This window comes from Megascapheus bottae, chromosome 10 (assembly GCF_031878675.1).
Source record: "Megascapheus bottae isolate mThoBot1 chromosome 10, mThoBot2.hap1, whole genome shotgun sequence".
Taxonomy (NCBI): domain Eukaryota; kingdom Metazoa; phylum Chordata; class Mammalia; order Rodentia; family Geomyidae; genus Megascapheus; species Megascapheus bottae.
This window is the reverse complement of record NC_143518.1, coordinates 6,375,005-6,390,226: the sequence shown is the minus strand read 5'-3', so window position 1 is coordinate 6,390,226 and position 15,222 is coordinate 6,375,005. Positions and strand designations below refer to the sequence as shown.

The 15,222-nt window shown below is 39.7% G+C and overlaps 1 non-coding gene across 1 annotated transcript; it reads left to right on the top strand.

The window, feature by feature from the left end:
• The first annotated feature begins 14,516 nt into the window (after positions 1 to 14,516).
• On the top strand, positions 14,517 to 14,624 carry LOC150057358 (U6 spliceosomal RNA). The gene has a single exon (XR_016536955.1). It is a non-coding gene; the product is annotated as a U6 spliceosomal RNA (small nuclear RNA).
• The last annotated feature ends 598 nt before the right edge of the window (positions 14,625 to 15,222 follow it).

Here is a 15,222-nt window from a genome sequence, read left to right as displayed (position 1 = left end):
AGATTGTGCCTGTACATATGATGACACTTGGGTCATTGTAAATGTGTAGGGACAACTTTATCAGGTTGTTGATGGAGAGGTTTCTGTGAGGTCTTGATTGAGGTGATGTGTCTGCTAATTTTCTGTAGCTGGTCAGTTTTACCCTTAGAGACATAGAGATTCATTAAAGCAAAGAAATATCAAGTTTGGGAAGCCATAAATATGATGGTGCAGAGGAGTATGTGGACTATATCAGCTTCTTTTCTTAGCTTCAAGACGAAGAGAGTAATCAAAATGATGAATTATACCAATTCTCAGAGCTCCACTGTTCCTTTTCCTCTCTGACTTGGAGAAAAACACCTCTTTTTCTGATCCTAATGTCCAACCCATAGCTTGCATGAAACTGCTTGCAGATCAAAATAATAGGAAAATTCCTATACCTGTTTCACACTCATTGCATTGTTCAAAGCTATTTCAGTAACTTCCTTAAGCTTCAAAGAGATCTAGCAGTGTAATTCTAAGACCTTTGTCTATCTTCTTCCATAACAGAGTGATCTGAGGCAAATGCCTTGGTTTTTACTTCTTGATGCCAAATGCAATTATGTTTTTTTCTGGTTTAAGGATTTAAAATCGAGGCCTTTGCTCTAGCTCTGCTTGATTGCTTGTGGCTGGTACTGTATCAAGTTAATAGCATCAGCCCAACATAGCTCTATGCTGGCTGATTGGAGATGGAGTTTTGGAGGCTTTTATACCTGAAATGGCATCTAACTGATTTTATTTTTTTCTCTTTAGATCTGCTTTATTTATTTGCAAGTCTCTCTTTAAGGTAAAGTAAGCATCTTGTCCATACTTTCTTAACAAATGCTAATACTCAAAACAATGACAATAAAAGGACAAAAGAATGGCTTTCGATAAATTTCACTGATCTCTTCTGAGTAATAGACCAAATGTCTTCATGATTATTAAATTTCAATCTCTTAAGTAGCCAGGATTGCAGGCATCAACCACTAGCAATGGGATCAAATGGAATCTTTAAAACCATCTTCAGATTCATGTGTGATAAATAAACTTATGCTATTAAATACCTTGAGCTTCAAATGTTTAAAGTGACATGGATAACAGAAGATAAGAAGAATACTTCAAGAAAGCCCTCCCCTTTAAGAATTAAAGCTATAGTTTACTTTTCTACTACTTAAAAGCAACTCAAGATTTTAAAAATTCATCAATGCTTCTTAAATGCTTTGTATCTTTTCAAAAATTATTTTTAAAAAGTTGTACAAAGGAGTTGCCATTTAACAAAACAGTTTATGAATACAATGTATCTTATTAATAACTTTATACATTAATAAGCATATATACATATTTTGTGGCATAAGATATGTCAACTATCTTAAGTGCGCTAAGTTATCTCTCATGGGTAGAAAATCTTATGAGACTTTAAACTATTCTGCTATTATAACATGTCAAAAGAAGGTATCTTAATTTTTCAACTGAAAACCTGCTAGAAAAGGGGTAACCTAAGTCAGTTACATTTTATCAAGCTGATAAAAATTTGAAAGATAACACAGCTCATTAGAAAGGGTTGTCTGTTATGAGACTCATAATAGTATACTTCAGTTCAACCAATATTTACTGGGTATGAACTATGCATCATTAGCCAATTAAATAAGGAAAAGATAAAACAGCAATTAAACAGGAAGGGTGGAAGGACATGTGATGTTGGAACTGAGTACTGAGAGTTTCTGTGGACAACAATGCATCCTAGAAAGGACCTGAATTTGCAATTACACAGCATTCATACCTACAAGCTATTAGTGATAGAGGAAATTAAGCCATGGAAACAAAGAGATGGAAAACATGGAAGAACACTCAGGAGAAATGGAATAAGGGAAGGGGATTCTGAATACAGTTATCAATCACAGACTGAGCATTGTCTTTCTTTCTTTCTTTCTTTCTTTCTTTCTTTCTTTCTTTCTTTCTTTTCTTTTCTTTTCTTTTTTTGCCCATCCTAGAGCTTGAACTCAGGGCCTGAGCACCGGTCCTTGAGCTTTCTCAAGGCTAGAGCTCTACCACTTGAGCCACAGAACCATTTTTGGCTTTTTCTATGTATGTGGTACCCAGAAATACAACCCAGGTTTTTGTGTATGCTACCACTAGGCCAAACTCCCAGTTCTCTTCTGTCTTTCTATCTGTGGAGAGGCCACTGTGAATCCAGGGTAACTAGGCCTCTCTTGTTCTCAGTTTCCTCTCTAGGTTGGCACCACAGGAGACAGATGCTTCTTGCAGAGTTATCTGAGACATTTGTTTGTATGTCACAAATAAATTGAAATACTGGTCAATCCGGGGGGACCAAATGCGGGAGATGATTCTAGTTCCTTCATGACACTTTTGTTATGAAAGTAGACATAGACTTAAAGCTACTACTACTACTACTACTACTACTACTACTACTACTACTACACACACACACACACGCACACACACAGGTGCTGACTATGACAAGTCATATGGAGAAATGAGCCATAGAATTCTGAAAGCTTATTATCAGAGACGTGATCTTCTTTAGTATATGAGAAAAGGCTCTCTAGTGATGGACACCTAAAGGATAAAAGACGTTGATTAGGTCAAAAAACAAGGAGCAGGTAACATTAAGGTGAAGGGAACAGTGTATGCAAAGGCTTGCAATGAGCAGGAAAATGATTATATCAAGGATCAGGAAGAAACCCAGTGGCCCTCCAGTAAAGAGAATGAGAGCCTGTAAAAACAGACAGGAGCCCTGTGGATGATGATAAAAATAAGAGATTCTTAGCTTGCCACAGTGGCTCACATCTGTAATCCTAGCTACTCAGGAGTCTGAGATCTGAAGATCACAGTTCAATGCCACCCAGGCACCAAAGACCATGAGACTCTTATCTCCAGTTAATCACTAGAAAACCAGAAGTGGTATTGTGGCTCAAGGTATAGAGTGGTAGCCTTGAGCCGAAGAGCTCAGGGACAACCCCCAGGCCCAAGGGTAGGGTGGTAGTCTTGAGCTGAAGAGCTCAGGGACAGCACCCAGACCCAGAGTTCAAGCCCCAGGACTGAAGACAGAGTGTGAGAGAGGAGATTATCAAAATAAGCTATACAAGTGGTTGATATGACCATATTATTAGTCAATGTAACAGCTCATACTCATTCAATGTATATGACGTATTAGATAATACTAGGCATCATTTTTGGGTATTTTCTTTCCTCCTCCTCCTCCTCCTTCTCCTCCTCCTCCTCTTCCTCCTCCTCCTCCTCCTCCTCCTCTCCTCCTCCTCCTCCTCCTCCTCCTCCTCCTCCTCCTTCTCCTCCTTCTCCTCCTCCTCCTCCTCCTCCTCCTTTTCCTCCTTCTTCTTCTCCTCCTCCTCCTCCTCCTCCTCCTCCTCCTCCTCCTCCTCCTCCTCCTCCTCCTCCTCCTCCTTCTTTTAATGCCACTACTGGAGCCTAAATTCAGGGTCTCAGGATTTCACTTGACTTTTTTGCTTAAGACTGGTGCTCTATCACTTGAGCCATACCTTACTTCTGGATTTTTGCTGGAGATAAGACCTCATGGACTTTTCTGCCCAAACTGGCTAGGAACTATAATCCTCTGGTCCCAGCTTCATAAGCAGCTACAAATGTGAGTGAGCAGTGTGTATATGGGAAAGTAGATGATCAAATCCCAGTACTGAGATTTAAGCTCAGGGTCTTTTATGTACCAGGCCGGCACTATACAACCTGAGCCACACCTTTAGCTCTGTGTTTTGCTGGTTTTTTTTGTGGTAAGGCTTCACTTCTGTGTTCACCTCCTTTAGTGGTGACTGGTATTGCAGTCACAGGATTGCATGCCACCGTTTCCCATTTCCCTCTGTTGAGATGTAGTTATAGTTGTTTCTGCCCTGGCTGGCTTGGATCTGTGACCCTCCTATTTTCAGTCTCCCAAGAAGCAGGTAGCAATTATGTTTAGGGGACAGTAGGATTCTTATATGAACTGAAGTAGCCTATGGAATAGGTGGTAGTCTATTCCTGAAACTTCCTCTTGTGATAAATTGGAAGAGTATCCCAGTGGCAGATAAATACCCAGCTTTAGAATTTTAAAAGAGAATGAGAACAATAACACCTACAAACACACTGAAGTTGGCTGGCTGTGATTAAGCATCCAGAAAAGCAATTGGAAATGAAGGATGTTTAAAAAACAAAACTGTTAAAGAGTTAAATGTGAGTGCTGGCAGCTGTACACAGCCAGCTGTCTCCCTTTCTGTCCCCCAAAGAGAAGAAAAATCAGAATCTGTAGTTAAGGTTGCTGACCTTCAAAGAGGACTGTGGGCTCAGCTGAGATAGGTTGGGGCTGTAGCTGAGATACTTGGGACTCTAAAACATGGTTTGGAGACTTCTAAATACATGCCACAGAAATGTGAGACTTTGGAGACTACCTTGATCTGCCTATTAAAGCTGGAACCTCAGCTGTGAGCAAATACTGCAGCAAATACTCTGTTTTACAAGGCTGAGCAGGTCCTGCTCCCCACTTGAGCCAATTCCACTCCTCTTCTACCTACCATGATAGGTACAAGGTAACAATAAACATATTCTCTGTGTTGAAGGAAAAGTGAGTTAATTCAAATAAAAACCATTCATCTGTGAAAGAATGAAAAGGCAAAGGGACTCCATCAGATTGACAGAAATAGAGGGAAAGTCAAGGAGGCACTAGTGTTTTATTCTGGGGTTGGGTAACATGAAAAACATTCTGAGCACAAAATAATGATTACTAACTTCAGGATTTATAGAGGGAACCATAAAACTAGTGTTCAAGTGTAATTTCAACTGTTAAGTTTTGAATGATTGTAAAAGTGGTTTAAGTTTTTTTTATAGCCATAAATATTTACAATCCTTAAAATATCAAAGGACATCTCGAACCCATTCTTGGAACACGTAGTACACGGACACACCAGTTGGTAAATCCTGCATTAGAGCAATAGTTACATAGACCCACAGACACAAAGCAATTTCTTTTATTTGACTTATGCAATCATGCTCAAATATTGACAGAAAGGATCTACTTGGAAAAAGGTATGGGGGGGGTGGATAATTCTAGAAGAGAGATTTCCAAAATGATAGAAGATTGGATCCAAGGCTGGGTGAATATGATACCAAAAGAAGCAGATACAAAGTTTCATGGTGATAGGAGGAGGAATACTCATGTCTGATAACATTTCTAGGAAACTTTCCCAATCCCTACTCATGTTCTTAGTTATTAAAACACAGAGGCCAATTTAAAGAAAACACTTTGTTGCTGATAGACTTAAGAGATTACAACACAGACTCCCCAGACAAAGCATTCACAGAAGGCAGGACAGTTACCAGAACTAGTTGTGACCAACCCACTACCTATTCTTTTTCATGCACCTTGGGTGTCTAATTCAGAAGTTTGTGGAATGTGCATTTAACTGGCTGTATTCTCTTCATTAATGAATGCAAGAGAAGCTGGAAATTTACCTAGCTATGGTGTTCTGTATTTTCACCGAAGATAGACATATCATAGACAAATTTCTTATCATAAGGTTCAATGCTTCAGAATTCCTGACAGATAAAATGTCCACCAAGATTGCTGTGGCATCCCAGGGGTTTAGGAAAGGATACATTCTAGGGGAAATTCTTTTGTTTAAAGTATCCTTTTCTTTAGAGGGAAGTCTCTCCAAAGTCAAGGCACTCAGACAAGTGAAGCACAGCTATAATTTTGTCTCCACTTGGCCGCCACCTGTGTGCCTCTTTCCAACTATTATTGGATGTACCTAGTGGCTCTCCACCTGCTAGAAATAAAGAGGTCAAATGTGATTGTGGAATCACTTGAAAAGAGATGACAAACCTTTAGGAGAAAGCACTGATCTTAAACTATGCAAATGACATTTATTTTACAAACCAACTTCAAGCCATGAGCTATTACTTTATACTCACTTGGTAAATTTTATCAGAAAAGGCAATTAATCCCTTAAGAGACCTTATTCAGTTTTCTGAGTCCTATTTTGAGAATTCTTCTTCAAGAAGACTTTTCTTAGCCTAGAAAAATCCTAAACTATCAATCTTGAGTTAGTCTAGGAAGTGAGACTGGCTCTAAGAAAAAAAGTATTACTGAGAAATTGAAAACTGGTTTCCTTTGCACTTGTCATATAAATTCCTCAGTTGACAATGTTTTGATTTCAAGCTATAGGAGTTTAAAACCAGCAGAATGGATCTAGTCTTGTATTTAGGTATATGTGGGTTACAACATATGTATCATTTAAAGCCAATGGTTCATCATTCTGGATCGTCTGAATTTCTTCCAGAAATTCCCATGAACAGAGGTGAGCTATGCTGGTCAGATTTCTTGAGGCCACTTGAATCAGAGTGGTCACGTACAGTCAGCATCCAGTCCTTGAGAGTTTTGGTGAGGCTAGACAAAGTGTACTACAAATATGAAACTATAGGAACTATGACGATTGATCTTGGAAGAATGAGGCAATATGCTTTTAGTAACTTCAACTAAACTTATGATGTATGTAACCATTTCTAACATTTACATAGAAAACTTTATCTTACAGTACATGAACTATTTCTCTTAATATGTCCTATCATCTAAATAAAAATTTATATAACCATTTATATTCCTGGGCCAGTACTAGGGCATGAACTCAAGGCCAGGGTACTCTTCCTTAGTTTTTTCACTCAGGGCTGGTGTTCTACTATTTGATCTCCACTTCTGGCTTTTTTTGGTGATTAATTGGAGATAAGAGTCTTATAGATTTTTCTGCCCAGGCTGGTTTTGAATGTAGATTCTTCCATCTCAGCCTCTTGACTAGGTAGGATTACAGAGATGAGCCTCTGGCCATAACTAGAATTTACTCTGATACTTTCCAGGATGAACTCTGAAACAGTAAGGCTACCTAACATTCACTCAGTGCTCATTAAATATATGTCCAATACTGTCTCAGCCCTGTGCATGAACTCACAACAATAGCCTAAGGATTCTATATGGCAGACACTCCCATCTTTATTTTATAGTTAGAGTAATTAGAGCATAGAGTGTTGACCACAGGATAGTAGAGTTTAGGTAAGAGGTCATGCAGAAAGAAGCAGTCACAGAATTTGAACATGAGAAACCTGGCTCTGGTCTGAGCTCTTAAATGAGATACCAGATTGGTGCCAAGAAAAATGTAGCTTGGCCTTTCAAGGAAGAAAGAAGAAAAGTTTAAAGAAATGAGGTCAGACATTATACAGTCAAAGGGTAGAGGGTATAAATGGAGATCAAGCCATGGAAATTATCAAAATAGAAACAACCCAGAGAAGTAGGAAGCTGAGCGTTTATTCTCAAGCTGAATAATAGCTGTAATTCTCTACATCTCATGTCTTGTGAGGTTGTTTGATGACCCCTTAGAATAATGGAGGATATGAAGGGTTTCCTGTGGAATATGTAAATAGGAACTGTTATTTAGAGCTGTAGTTTTCTACAGAACCAACTGCAAGAGGATATAGAACACTTCCTAGAACCAGGTTCATGCTGAGGAGTGGAAAAAAAAAAGAAAAATGTAGCTGACACAGAGAAAAAGAAAATAGGCTTAATCTGGAAATGAGTAAGTGAAATTTGTCCTGTGATAGTGGAATAATTGAAGGCAAACCAACTTTAGAAAAATACATGTTCCTCCCAGGAGAAGTTGGGAGTTAAAGAGAAGAAAAGAAAAACTGCTACTGGACACCTGTGGCTCACACCTGTAGTCTAGTTACTCAGGAAGCTGAGATCTGATGATCATGCCTTGAAGCCAATCCAGACAGGAGTCTGTGAGGCTCTTATCTCCAATTAATCACACACACACACACACACACACACACACACACACACACACACACACACAGAGGTGGAAGTGGCGCTGTGGTTCAAGTGGTAGAGTACTAGCTTCGAGCATAAAAATGCTAGGACAGTTCTCAGGCCCAGGCCCTGAGTTCAAGCCCCAGGATTGGCACTTGACTGATTAACTAATTAATTTAATTTTTTTTTAAAAAAAGCCTAGTTAGGTCTGACCTCCTCTAGTATCTTCTTTGATTGCCTCTGATTTGCTCTTTGGATGGATGCTGTAAAGATATATCAAACTTAGATCTGAATGAGCCTAGTAATGGCTTCCGAATTTTTAGACTAGAGGCTTTTGGAGCACAAATGATCCAGATGGAAGCGTGCACAGGGCTGGGATCCAGGGATATGTTTGCATAGGAAGTGCACTGTTTGAATTGTTAGGTCATGTTTTGATTGGAGGTGGTTTGCTGGATGAGGGAATTTTACTCAGCAAGCTACCCTGGTGCTACCACTGATTTGTATACTGCAAAGGGAGCTTCTTTTTTTTTTTCATTTGCAGAAAACATGATTTTATATACATATTAAACACCTAAAAACACCAAAACACCTATTAGAACTAATAAATGAATTTAGAAACATTTAGGACACAAATACAACATACAAAAATCAGCAAAGTCACTCTGTGACAATTGTAAATTCATGGAAACAGAAATCAAAAAATAAGTGTAATTTTACTTACAATAATTACAAAAATATAAACCAATGAATGAATTCAACCAGAGATGGGAGGCTCTACACAATGACATTTATAAAACCAAAACTGACAATCAAATGGGATTCCATTGAACTTACAGGGTTCTGCACAGGGAAAAAAAAATTCAAAGATACAGATAAATTCTCATGAATAGGAGGAATTTAGGGGGTATTACACAACTGACAAGGAGTTGATAAACAATATTTATAAAGAGATAATAAAATTCAAAGGGAGCTTCTTTAGTTCCCAAGCACTCCCTCCGCATCTCCTCAAGGATGGCACTAAGCACGTTGCCTGAAGACACACCCTGGCTGCTTTTCTTGAGTGGCCTTTTCACCCATCTAAATTCTCTGGTTGTACATAAATTGCTCACTTCCACCCTTAATGGGCCTTTTTTATTTTGTTTAGGAACACAAAGCATATTCTCCAGAAGTAAACGAATTCATGGCCCAGACCCCCAATGGATAGGCTTTAAGCATGTCTCCTCCTGGACTAAGTCCTGGCCACTGTCTGGATCCCAGTTTCTAATGAGAGATGAATAATGGGCAGCTGAGGCATTAAAAAGAAAGAGACTCTCAAACGCAGTGATTCTGTAACCACAGATTGGTGCTTCTCCCCTCCCCCCTGCCCTCGCTTCTCCTCATTCCTTCTTCCCCCCTTCTCTTCCGCCCTCCCCCCTGCCCTCCCTTCTCCTCATTCCTCCTTTCCTCTTGGCTCCTTTTCACTCTTTCCTTCACAACCTCACCCATTTTCTGCTTCTCCACTCCACTTCTTTTTTCCTTTCCTTTTCTTCATTTTTTAACTTTTCTATTTTTGTTTTATTTTTTTCCTCTTTGTAGTTGAGTCCTGATAAAGACCAGCATAGAGTGATAGTTCTGACAGAGAAATTATATTTTTGGTTTTTTTTTACTATTATATTAAAATAATTTATTTTAAAACTTCACCTCAGTGGTTTAAATTATCTTTAAATAGTTGTACAAAAAAGTTGCCATTTAGCAAATCAGTGTATGAATGCAATGCATCTTGATCAATGTCATCTCATAATATTTATACACAGGGTGATGATTTTCAATACAGAATTGACAGAAGTGGTCACCAATAGTTCTAGACAGAGATAAATAAGGAATGGTGAACATTCTGTTTATTTACTCTGTTCACTGAAGCTACTGTAACTGAGGTAGGTGCAAAGAAAGAATAGTTTTAGTTGTGTGTGTGTGTGTGTGTGTGTGTGTGTGTGTGTGTGTGTGTAGGGGTGTAAAATAAGTCTAGGTTCAACTTTTAAGTGCTCATAAGAGATCAGAAGAAAGTCAACAGTGTTTTATATTTTTGTTTTCAATCATTCCATAAACATATTCTGTTATGGAATATCTACATGTCCAGATGCTGTTCTAGGTTCTAGGAAGACTGTCATAGGAAAGATAAACACAGAGTCTACAGAGATTACATTCTACTTAAAGTAGCGAAATAAGAGTCGCAGCACAAATTGCAGTGTGACAGTTATTTCCTCAGTACTCTGGAAAACTTTTGTATTTAGAATGGATGTATGTGCTTCTTGACTCAGCACAACTTTTTTTCTTAAAATCAAATGTGTCATGTTCCTTTCTTATGTCTGTGTATGATGCGAGGTCTTTCTCAGCTGTGGAGATGTTTATAGTCGTTAAGTCAAGAGATTGTACAACTGGCCTCGAATGCCACCCTATGAGCACACTCAGTTCAGTGTGGTTTTCCTTGTCCTGTCATTCAGCATCCACTAATTCCCTCCAACATCTCTCTATTGACCCAGTTCCCTTGGCTCTTTAGCATCCCAGGGTCAATATCAGTTCTGTTGGGCATCAAAAATCCTACACTCTTGCATTTTAATGACCATTGGTCTGTTATCTCAATTGTGCCCTCAAATGGCCAAGCAATCCCCGGATCCTCTCTTGAAGCTGGATCCCATCTCCCACAGTGAGTAGCCCTCAGCGCTACTCACAATCTCCTAAACTCATGAATTCCCCTTTCCTCTCCACATACAACCACACCTCTTCCTATGTGGAAAAAACACATTCAGGTAAACAACTCAGACAACCCAGAATCCAAAGACTTGCCAGCTTTGGTTTTTCTTCTTTTCAGTCTTTCATGCTATTCCAAAGGAAGGGCCACTCTGTCTGCCTGTGGAGGGATGCCCCTCTGCCGGGCTTCTGGTCCCACCTTTACTGGAGCTTTTCCTTTCTCCCCATCCCTTCTGCCATGTCTTCAGATTCTTCCTCTCCAGGTTTATTCAACATTAAGTGTGCTCATGATAGCTTCTCCTTAAAAACAAATAAGTCATCCTTATTCCACATCTCTTTCCATCTATCAGCCTCTAATTTTCTTCCTGGCCAAACACCTTGAGTTGTGACAATCTCTGTCCCTTTGCTGCCTGATACACTGCTCAGCCCAGCCCAGAACAGCCCCAGTCCCATGTGAATCCCAAGGTGGTGAATAAATCAGAAGATCTTTGACTTGTTGATAGAGTAAAATGTAATATCCCAGGTGTCGTTTGGATTCTCAAGAAATTCTAGGGCTCTACATTAACCCAATATCCTATATAGTACACGTAAGGACAACAAAATTTCTTGGGGATTGTGTGTAATTGTTAAGCCCTTTTGATCTCAAGCTAATTCTTTATTGAGCAAAATACAAAACCGAGTTTTGACCAGAAATGACTCATTTCCAAACACCCAATATTTTGAAGTCAATATGGAGATGGAGGTGAACCTGATTGCTTTGAACCTAATGAGCTTACCTGCCCAGTAGAAGCATGGGTGGTCTCCGGTTATAATGTCAGAGACTCTCATTTTTCTGGGTTAAGTGGGAAGACCTGGGTGGTCAGATAAACAGTGATTCAGGTCTGCTTACTGTGGCTGGCTCCAAACACATCTTTCTTCCAGCCTGCATGTGAACTTCACACATCTCTGAGGAAGGACACACTGGGTGTTGCAAGATTTCCTATACCTTTCACATAGTTTTATCAAGGGATAGAAGCCATTTCTCAACATGAGAACTTCACCTTTCTTGCTTTGCTTAGACAATGGTACTGAGATACTCATTCCAACGTGGCTTTTTAAGTCAGTCCAGTTCCTTCTCAATCTCTCAGGCATGTTTATTCTTTCACACATGATCCTGCTTCAGAAGAGAGAAAAGCAGTGGAATCTTGCTGTCTTCAAAGGGCCACAAAGAGAAGGGTGGCACCCTTTGGTTAAAAAAAAATAAACAAATAACAAAAGCCAATGTCTTGTGAAGAGGTGGCACCAGGCCAACGGTGACCACGACATGGTTTCCTCCTCCTGTTTTACTAGGGTTGCTTGGTATTTTAGGAGCACCTGCTGACGGTGACAGCTGCCAGAATACTGCTGGCACCACATGGTACGAGACAACAAAAGAGCAAATACAGGGCACTGTTGGCCAAGCCACCCGGCAGACTGCCACCGTGAATGCATAAAGAACAACCACGCCATCTACATCCTGCTGTGTCCCCAGAACATCGCGCTCATCTTCTACCCAGCCCTTCCTCCACAGCCTTTGCCTCTGTGAGAGAGAAATGCAGTGTAGCGTTGAGCACGATTGGATGGTTTGCACAGAGAGCCCTGGGTAGGTACAAGCACTCTTACCAGGCGGGGATAAGCATCCAAAAACTGTCTGGCTTCCAATGAAATGAAATCCTTATCCTGACTGTGATGAGGATCTAATCTATTCTCATTATTTGTTTTTAACATGTATTTTTACTGTCTCTGTCAAATCCTTTCCTAAGAACACCTGTCATCCCATGATAATACTTTTCAAGTAAACCATTTCAGAATCATACTGACCCATTCAAAAGTTTAATCCACTTCAGTTTATTCAATTTAAAATGTTCAAGCTACAAGGTTGAAATCATTAAGCTGGTGGCCTCAAGTGTCAAATTTCACTACTAGAAATGTATTCTGTTTGTGGGAATGGAAACTAGTACAACAGCTCAGGAAGGCAGTTTGGAAATTGCTCAAAAAACTCAACACAGAACTTCTCTATGCCCCAGCCATACCACTCCTTGGCGTCTACCCAGAGCATCACAAGCCGGGATATGGTAAAGACACTAGCACATTCATGTTCATTGCTGCACTATTCACAGTAGCTAAGTTATGGAAACAGGCCAGAAAATGCGGTCCATATTTACAATGGAATGTTACTCATCCATCAGAAAAAACACTATGTCATTTGCAAGGAAATAGATGGCCCTAGAACAAATTAAATGTAATCAATATATTCAATGTATGAAAATCAGATTCTTCATATTTATCACTATGGACAGCAAAGGTTTTCCTAACAGGCCTCCTACCTATATATGGAGAATTAGAAATGGCAATAACCTCTACTTTATCCTCATTTCTTTTTATTATCCTCTCATCTGGAGAGTAGGGGAAATAACTAAGTTACACCTAAGGCATAGTTTCAATTTCTTTTTTTTTTTTGCCAGTCCTGGGCTTGAGCTCAGGGTCTGAGCACTGTGCTTGGACTTTCTTAAGGCTAGAACTCTACCACTTGAGCCTCAGCACCACTTCCGGCTTTTTTCTATGTATGTAGTACTGAGGAATCGAATCCAGGTCTTCGTGCATGCTAGGCAAGCACTCTACCACTAAGCCAAGCTCCCAGCCCACAGTTTCAATTTCAAAGATGCTAGAATAATCACAGAGACAATCTGTTGGGTTGAAATCTGTTTACCTTGATCCATTAGCTTGCAGCTATATTTATTCACTCTGTTTAACATTTTTAATGGTCAATTTATAAAAATTCGAATATTTTCCAATAAAATAATCTCCACAGACAACTAAAAATGTGGAGCTTTTCTTAAGCTATAGTATTTTCAGGTGTGAGGTACCAATTAACAGGCAATGTAACAAAAAGAACATTAGGAAGCTGCAATATGTCTGAATTTGAGGTGTGTGGATGGAATGGATTAATGAAGAGTGGTGAGTAGTAATAAATTCAGTAGTAATTATCTGTGTACAGTGTACATGTGTGAAAATAGAACATAGAAAGTAGAAGAGATTGGTTGGAAAAGAGGGAGAATGGATTTTCTTTTTCCATCCCATATACACTAAGTTACTTTATACAACCTGTTTGGCCTATATAGAAATAGGAGCTGTGTCTTTTTTTTTTTTTTTTGCCGGTCCTGGGGCATGAACTCAGGGCCTAAGCACTGTCCTTGGGCTTTCTCAAGGCTAGAGCTCTACCACTTGAGCCTCAGCACCACTTCCAGCTTTTCCTATGTATGTGGTTCTGGGTCTTCATGCCTGCTAGGCAAGCACTCTACCATAAGGCCAAACTCCCAGCCTGGGAGATGTGCCTTTAACGCAAAGGTTAACATATTGGTCAGTGCTTAGGGCCTGGCCAGGCTCCCAGACTTGCCTGGTAATGAAAAAGAGACATCTTAAACTCAGGTTGTACAATTCTTTTCTGTTCTATGCCAGTGCTGTCAAAGGTGGGCATACCAAAAGAAGTATCTTTCGTGATCCACAAAAGCCTTTCTTGTCCACATCACAGCCATGCCAGGTATTACAAGGAAGATGCCACAAGTAAGACTAGAAGATGACTAGATCTTTGATTCTAGGATTCAGAAGAGCCTATTGTTTTATGAAAACTAAAAGACTCTATTCTGAAAATAATCCAACACCCAAAACCGTTGGCAAACACAAATAATGCCACATTTGTATTTATTTTTTTATTGTCTTTCAGTGGCTATACAGAGGAATGCATCATGTCAGTTTATGAGTATAATTCATCTTGATCAGTGCCACCCCTTTCATAATTCTCCAGCTTTCCCAACCCTACCCATCTCCTGTATTTTCTCAGTTCTATTCTTACATCTGTGTATCGAATGTGACCACTGAAGCTCCCCACCCTTCCAATAATGAAAAACTTGGCAAGCATGAAGGAGTGAACTTTTAAAAGAATCTCACTCCTGTGCTCACTTTGGCAGCACATATACTAAAACTAGAATAATACAGAGAATATTAACATGGTCTTTGTACAAGAATTACACACACGGGGCCGGGAGTTTGGCTTAGTGGTAAAGTGCTTGCTTAGCATGCATGAAGACCCAGGTTTGATTCCTCGGTACCACATACATTGAGAAAAAAAAAAAAAAACAGGAGTAGTGCTGTGGCTCAAGCTCTAGCCTTGAGAAAGTGCTCAGGCCCTGAGCCCAAGCCCAGGACTGGTAAAAAAAAAAATCACACCCATACATACACACTACACACACACACACACACACACACACACACACACACACACCCTTTGCAAATTAACTCTATATCATATCATATATCATATATCAGTATCATATGTCAGTCATTCCCTTTGGCCCTATCTCATGTGCTCTGACAAAGCTCTCTCCTGAGAAAAAGAACTCAGGCTCTTCTGTGGCAATTGGGAGGATAAATCCAAAGGTCCCAGTGCTTTCTGAACGTACTGTACTTCAAAATGGTATCCTGGGTTTTCCTAAGCCTCCCAATTTCCCAACAGCTTGACACTGAATTCTGACCCCATTGGGAATGTGGCTGTACACTCTCAAAACGGAAAAGCTATCTGTCTGTGAACAGTTCCTTTTCCCCTTTGTTTGACCTGATGTGGTTTCTGGCAGCAAAGAGTCTTTTATTTTCCTGGATCC